Source organism: Dasypus novemcinctus, chromosome 1 (genome assembly GCF_030445035.2).
Source record: "Dasypus novemcinctus isolate mDasNov1 chromosome 1, mDasNov1.1.hap2, whole genome shotgun sequence".
Taxonomy (NCBI): Eukaryota; Metazoa; Chordata; class Mammalia; order Cingulata; family Dasypodidae; genus Dasypus; species Dasypus novemcinctus.
In genome coordinates this window covers 157,847,761-157,856,209 of record NC_080673.1, presented here as the reverse complement: position 1 = coordinate 157,856,209, position 8,449 = coordinate 157,847,761, and positions in this window count along the sequence as shown.

Below are 8,449 nucleotides of genomic sequence, written 5' to 3'. Positions count from 1 at the left end.
ATGTGGCCTCTAAAATAGTTCATACACACACACACAAATATTAGATCTTAATATTTGCCTTTTGTTGAGTAAGAACATGTTCTTACTAACTTGTAATCTAGCTTTTCAAATCATACTTCTGCCTCTTCAAGTCCCAACTCTGTTAAGTTTGTTCTGCTTCCCTTCCTCTCGTTCTTATTTGTGGTACTGATTTTTTAAAAATGGGCTCTCAAGCTAAACTTTTTTGTTCAAACCCCAGCTCTGCACCTTATTATCTGTGTAATATTGGCAGAGTTATTTCACTTCTCTGTATCTGGTTCCTCCCCAACTTACAGTGTTGTTTTAAGTTTATACACGTAACTTTCTTCAAATGAGGCCTGGGACATAGAAAACAATATTAGATTGTCCTCTGCATGACCTTCTTTCCTGTCCTGTAATTTGTCCAAAAGTTAGTGTGTTCCAGAAAATGGTATATCCTTCTTCTTTATCCTTATAGATATAGTATTGTACAGTCTCTACCTTGGGAATGTGATCTTCCTCTAAAACCCATCAAGAGTGCTATGTGGTGCTGGAATAGGTCTTCTAGGTCAGTAAGAACAGTTGGGGATATGTAAAAATATCTCAGGTAACTTTCACTGGGTTTACTGAGCTGAAACCAGAGCTCAAACTGGCTTTTGTGGAAGGGTCAATTTGGTACTTTTTCTAAGGTTATTTGAGTAGGAATTTTTGCTTTTGTTTTTGTTTTTAGTTTCTGTCTTGAGGTGATAGAAGAAAAGTTTTGTGTGCCATGCCTTGAGAAATTCATTCATTTACTTACTCATTAACAGTTATTATGCATCTGCCCTGTTCTCTAGTGGCTCTGGGAATACAAGTAATGAAAAGGAACTTAGTGGGGGAAGAGAGGTCAGATAAACAAGTAAACAAGATAATGTCAGCTATTGAAAAATACCTTGAAGAAAATGAAGTAGGATAATGTAACTGAGAGTGATAGTGAAGGTATACTTTAGATTGGTCAAGAAGAGCCTTGCTAAAGAGTGACAGTTAGCTAAGAAAAAGGGTGAGAAGAAGATACAAAAGTCAATATCTGGGGAAAGAGAGTTGCTAGAAGAATGCAGCAGCCCTAACTCAGGAGAAAGCCTGGCTTATTCAAGAAATGACCAAAGGGCCTTATGACTAGACTGTAGTGAGCCAGGCCAGAATGGTAAGAGATTATATCAGAGGTGGAGGCAGGGATTTTAGTCACCGAACTGACACGGTCTGTTTTGCATTTTGAAATGATCATACTCTGGAAAACAGGTAGCATTGTGGAAAATGGATCTCAAGAGTGTTGGGGAAAAAAAGTGTGTTGGGGAAATAGAATTAAAAACAAAATCATCTCCCCACCCACAATACCTCTCCACAAAAGCAGAAGGGAAAGAAAAACAACTTCATTATAGAATAAACACTAAACCAGAATGTGATGTATCACAGGTTCTCTGTTAAAAATATTACAAAGAGAAAAGATCTGGGATCGAATTCTCTCTCTACTACTTATCAACAATGTGACTGTTGACAAGCGGGATTCAAAGGTTTGCTTGATTAAGTATGTAAACCCTCTGGATTATGTTTGTAACCTGATCTTTTCCTCTGGGCATATTAGATTATACTGGATTCAGAGGGTTTACTGGATTAAATAATTATGTAAACCCCTTTGGTGGGTGGGGACTCACAGATAAAAGGCATGGCAAAGGATAGAGTTAGAGGCTTTTAATGTTGGAGTTTTGATGTTGGAGTTTGATGCTGAAGCTGGAGCCCCAGGGAGAGAGACAGAGCTGTTCGCCTGATAGTCTATAGCTGACCTTGTGGAGAGAGGCAAAGCCTAGAGAGCCTCCTAGACTACAGCTGACCTTGTGGAGGAAACACAGGAGCTGGGCCCAGAGAACAGGAAGCCTGAACCCTCACAGACGTCAGCAGCCATCTTGCTCCAACGTGAAAATAGACTTTGGTGAGGTAAGTAACTTATGCTTTATGGCCTGTAAGCTCCTACCTCAAATAAATACCCTTTATAAAAACCAACCAATTCCTGATATTTGCATCAGCATCCCTTTGGCTGACTAATAGAATGATCATACAAGAGGTTTTTATGTACCAGACCTAGAAATGATGTACATCAATTCCACCCACTTTCCTTCAGCTAGAACCCAGTTCATAACAGTAGCAAAATGTAAGAGAATCTTGGAAATATAGTTTGGCTATGTGCCCAGGAAGAAAAGGAGACAATAGTTGGTAAACACATAGCTGTCACTAGCACAATCATGCTTTTTAAAAGACAACTGAGAATTTCTAAAGAAGATGTATTCACACTGTTAATGATCATTCTCTTTTCCCATTTTCATGAGCAGCAACCATAAAACCATGGGTAGCTTGCTGATACTGAAAGCAAAATATAGAAATGAGGATCCAATTAACGATTTGTACCTGCCTCAAATTAGCATTGATTCAGGTTTGTATTGAGGGGGAAATCTGTTAGTAACCCAATCAGTTTAGATTAAAACCTATGACCTAGCAGTTTTGTCTGAGTGAAATCAAGGAGGTAAACCTGCCTTGCTGGCTATTTAGGTAAACCTCTGGGTAATACTAATTCAAAATCACTGCAAGTAAGGTCCCCACACTCATATTATTTCACTCAAACTGAACTCTCAAGAGACTAATTAATAAACAAGGATGGCACATGTATTGAAATTGGTTATTTCCTCTTAGAGTACCCTCATGATGCACAAATTCCCTTTGGTAATCAAATTATGGATCAGAAAGATACTCAGTGAAAATGAGATTAATTAAAGAAAATGTAATGACATATACTGTATTTCCTCAAGCAGGGATAATCTAATCACCCTTTTTCCATTCCAGAGATTTTTCTGGGCTAATAAGGGTCAAAATATACTTTCCTTTGAACTGTGCAAATACTATCTTTGTGGGTTTTTTTTTAACTCTCCTTTTACTAGATGCCATACCCTTATAATGACTTCTACCAAGACTTAGGAAATACTAGATTCTCTAGAAATTACTATGCCCCATCATTATGGGTTGAGTTTTACTAGTTAATTTCAGATGATAACTTTTCTTAACTTTGTCCCTAATTTCTAGGGCTCTCTATTTTAACACTCATAGACTGATAACATTAGTTTGTAATTAAAATTTCTGAAAAATGTTCTCAAGAAAAGTTATTGACTTATTCAAATTTATGGCAGCCTTTTATAAAAGATTTTTTCTGTAGCTCTCTGCATCTCTTTTCTGAGTTCAAACCTGCTTTTTCAGGGAAGCAGATGTAGCTCAACTGATAGAGCATCTGCCTACCATATAGGAAGTCAAGGGTTCTAACCCAGGGTCTCCTGGCACATGTGGTGAACTGGCCCACGTGCAGTGCTACCATGTGCAAAGAGTGCCATGTCACGCAGGGGTGTCCCCCACGTAGAGGAAACCCACGTGCAAGGCGTGCACCCTGCAAGGAGAGCCACCCTGTGCGAAAAGCACAGCCCACCCAGGAGTCGTGCCATACCCGGAGAGATGATACAACAAAAAAGAGACATAGATTCCCATGCCCCCTGATGAGAATGTAAGCAGACACAGAAGAACACACAGCTAATGGATACAAGAGAGCAAACGATGGGGGGTGGGGAGGAGAGAGAAATAAAAATAAATCTTTAAAAAAAAAAACCTGCTTTTCTGGTTATCCTGACTTGAAGGTGACTAATTTGTTCTCCTTAATTAGATGTGTTTCCAGAGATGTGCTTAGTTATTTTGCAATACAATCTATGTGAAATTATTCCCAATCATAAATGGTTGCAGTGAAAAGGACTTAAAGTTGAAATGATTTTAATTTAATTACTATCTTGTAATCATTTAGGAAATATTTAAATTTTATGCTTCCATTGCTTTTATAGCATTAGAAGAGTTATGAATGGTTAATTTGTGAAATTTGGAAGGCAGTGGGTTTGGTTTTCTCTATAGTAACTCAGAAAATTAGGCTGTTGATAAAAATATATTCTTAGAAATTAGTCACATGAGTTTCTTGTTTCATTTTAGTGAATGAACTCAAACTAAAAGTTTTTGTCTTTTAGAGATTTATTTGTGGTTAAGAAATACTGTTAACACCTCCTTATTTCATGATTTTGATTTTCTATATTAAGAAATATTCTTGTAGCTTAAGCTATCTGAGCTCTCCATTCAAGTAATCTTTGAAACATAGATATTTTGATTTAAAAAGGGCATTAGTCATGGCATTTAACAGTTATTTCAGTGTAGAACTAAAAAATATATCACATTTGGTGTATTTTAACACCTTATATTATTATATATTTGTTATTGTTCATGTTATTGTTCATATTTGTCCTGTTAACTACTGGATTCTCTGTGTTATACAGTTCCATGCTTTGTACAATCCAAAGAATATAGTATATGAATAGCTCTGAAAATGCTCCATTAAAAAAGTGAAATACTTGAGTGAACTGCAAGTTTAGACCTCAGATATAATGCAATGCAATATGTCACCAGGGGTTGCCAGGTTTTTAGAATAGTATGTCAAGTGCTCTGATGAAGTCTTTCTGTGACTGTAAGGCCACTCCCCAATTACTACACCCCCCCCTTTTTTTGAGGTACCAGGGCTGGAGATTGAACCCAGAACCTTTTATGTGGGAAGCTGGTGCTCAACCACTGAGCCACATTGGCTCCCCTGAGTTAGGTTTTCGTTTGTTTGCTTGTTGTTTGTTTTTCTTTGTTTTTAGGAGGCACTGGGAACCAATTCTGGGACCTCTCATATAGGAAGCAGGCACTCAACCACTTGAGCCACATCTACTCCCCAACCCTTTTAATCAATGTATTGAGAACCTCCTCATCTTTGAGCTGTTTGTCTTTTAGCCAGTGGTTCTCAATGAAGGTAGCTCATTAGAGTCATCCAGGTAATTTTCCATTGATTGCTTGATTTTTTTTTTTTACTTTAAATGCACTGTACTTTTTAAATTGGTTTTTTTAGACAGCTATATTAAAGTATAATTTACATACCTTAAAATCCAGTCATTTAAAGTTTAGCTTACTTGTGCAACCATCATCGCAATTCAGTTTGAGAACACTACCATCAACCCCCAAAACAGGAGTTCTTAACCAGTGGAAGAGGTCCATGGAAAGATTTCAGGGGGTCCATGAGCTTGAATTGAAAAAAATCAACTTACTATCTTTATTTTCTCAGACTCTAACTGAAATCTAGCATTTCCTTCACTTATAAATGTATGCAAGTAAAAAATTACGTAGTATTCATTTCACCTGACTCTCAAAGGGGGTCCATGGAACAAAAAAGATTTAGAACCCCTGCCCTAAAATGGTATGTGTGCCCATTTGTACTCGATCAACTGGGAAGCTTTCAAAAAATAACTGCCCAGATGTCACTCTGCAGACCAATAATATTGGAATCTCTTTGAAGGTGGAAGACCAACATCATGTTGTTGTTGTTACAAAACCCCAGATGGTTCTAATATAAACCAGGATTGAAAGCAACTGAGTGGTACAAAACTGTAGAAAAGGTGAAGATGTAGAAAATGTAAATGTGACTGTTTACTTACCAAGAGGTTTGATCAACTTCAACTACGAGTGTCACAGCAACAACAGGAGCAGCAGTAACACAGGCCTTTGGAATATTTAGAGAATGATGGCTTTTCGAGCTCTGCTTTTGTTCCTGCTGTTCAGTTTGCCTAGAATCTTCTTTCCACGCTCCTACTCATGCAGCTGCTTCCCTGCACACCTTGTTAGCCTAATGAATTCATACACATTCCCCAGAGAATTTTAATTGCTGCCTTACCTGTGTTTCCATAACTCTTGGACTAAACTTCCATTATGGTCCTTATGGCATTGCAGCTATTTGTTTATGGGTCTGCCTCTCCCATTGTTCTGAGAGCTTCTTGAAAGCAGAGACCATACCACATTCATGTTAGTATTCTAAACAGTGTCTGCCACAAGATGAATGCCCAATTAGTGTTTGCTGAATTCATAAACAGAAGAGGTGATTAAAACAAAAAGGTATGAAAATCTTAGTGATTCTCAACTTGGTGTGATATAATCAACCATCAGTATAATTGAGATAAAATTTCTATGACCATATCATCTCTAGGGATGGGATCCAGTAGCTGTTTCTAAGCTCCCCAGGTGATCCTAATGCATATCCAAAATTAAGAATCATGGTCTTAAAGCCTTAAAGCAGGGGTTCTTAACATTTTTTGTTCCATGGACCCCTTTGTCAGTCAGGTGAAAACCACAGAGCCCTTACTAAGTCCACACTATACTGTGTATTATTTAATAAAATAATTTTAAAGTATTTTCTAGTTTCTACCCGGTACTGGTTTCTTCTCTTTTTTTTTTTTTTTTTGGTCTTTATTTATTATTTTTAATGGTACATTAAAAAAATATGAGGTCCCCAGATACTCCCCCACCTCCCTCACCCCACTCCTCCCCCAGAAACAACAACCTCCTCCATCATCATGAGACATTCATTGCACTTGGTGAATACATCTCTGAGCACTGCTGCACCTCATGGTCAATGGTCCACACCACAGCCCACACTCTCCCACAGTCTACCCAGTGGGCACACTCATGTCCACATTCCACCCTGCCCTATTGGTCCTAGAGAACTCACAGCCGCAATCTCTAACCAGCCCAACAGTCCTTCTAATTTGTTAGCTTATTGGGTGAAGTCCATTCAAAAATAACTTAGGCTCCCTCTCAGTCAGAAGCAAAGGGGGCATCACCATTCCCAAATCCTCAAGATCGACGAATGAACAAACATAAAAGGGGAATGCAACTGTGGACCAAAATAGACATTATTATTCTAGTAGTGGAAGAATTTATAAAATTGGTATAAAAATATTAGTTGCCAGGGGTTTTGAGGGGAAGGAAAGAATAGGTAGAACATGGGGGAATTTCTGGAACATTGGAATTGTTCTGCCTGCTATTGCAATGACAGATACAGGCCATTATACATTTTGTCAGAGCCTATAAAACTGTACAGTGCAAATTATAAACCATAATGCAAACTATAGACCATGGTTAGTAGCAATGCTTCAATATTTGTTCATCAATTGTAAACAAATATACCACCCTAATGAAAGATGTTAATGTGTGGGGGGGGAGTGGGGTATATGAGAATCCCCTATATTTTAGATGTAACTTTTCTGTAATCTAAAACTTTAAAAATAGAGTTAAACAAACAAACAAAAAAGTAACTTTCGGCCCCTTACCTTCATATTATGTTATTCCAAGCTTGTTATTACAACAAAGGAAGCCATGGGTAAGTTTGACCTGGGCTTGTTCTGACAAGCAGTGTAAATCACAGCTTTTTGGTATTTGAGGAGAGTTCTTTTGATCTTATTCCCAAATCACTGGATTATTTTTTTAGATAGTTTTGATTATTTTTCCCACCTTCTATTCCCTCCTCTCCTTCTTTACCTCCCCTGCTCCAGAAACACATTATTTTCTGCCTGAACACTTTATTTTCTAATCTTTAATCAGCTTAACCTAGCAATTTCCCAACCTTGGGCCTATGTTGCAGTTATGTATGTTCTGGTTTTTGCCAGTTTACCTTTCTTTTCATTATTATTTAAAGATATTTTCTGGTCTTAGTTGTTACTTTATTCTTGTTTCTTCTTGAGAAAGAGATTTAAAATACTGTTGAAACTCAAGGAGTTTTTTTCTGAAGATTTTTTCTGAAACAATTACCACAATACCAAGGACATAGATCTTGTACCATTCCATTAATGGAGGAATTATAAATGAAATAAGGTGTTGTCATATAATTGAGTGCTACATGCTCTTAAAGGACTTAAAAGAGATATACTTGATAACTACATCAGTGAGAATAGATTTTAAAATATAATTATGAGTTAAAAAAGCATATATTGAGTACCACATACCAATCATATACATTAGTTAAAATACTAAATAAATAGATATGTACATATCTACATATATAAATAAACTTTAGTGACATACCAAGAGTTAAGAAGAGGGGACTCTCTCAGGGTGATCAGAGATACGTTGGTAAAGAAAGAAGCAGGATTTTATAGGGTGGGTCAAAATATACTTAGGCAGATGTGGATGGGCATTGCAATTTAGATAGAAGGAATCACACAAACCAAAAAGGCAGGTAATAAAACCCATTGTCGGTATATATCCAAAATTGAGTAAATTTTAAAATAATTTGATGTCCAAAATAAGAATTGTCTATATGTTATATTATATTATAAGGACAATTTGGAGTCAGGGTGAAGAAGGTGATATTTTCTAAGATAGTGCTTCTCTTGGTATTATTGTTAAATAATAGAGCAGAGCAAGAGGAGACAAGAACTCAATCATCTGTTGATTACAATGTTAAAGTCCAAACCAACCTTAGAAGGCCTCTAACCCAACTGCCCCTTACAGATGAGGAAACAGGCCCTTAGAAATGAAG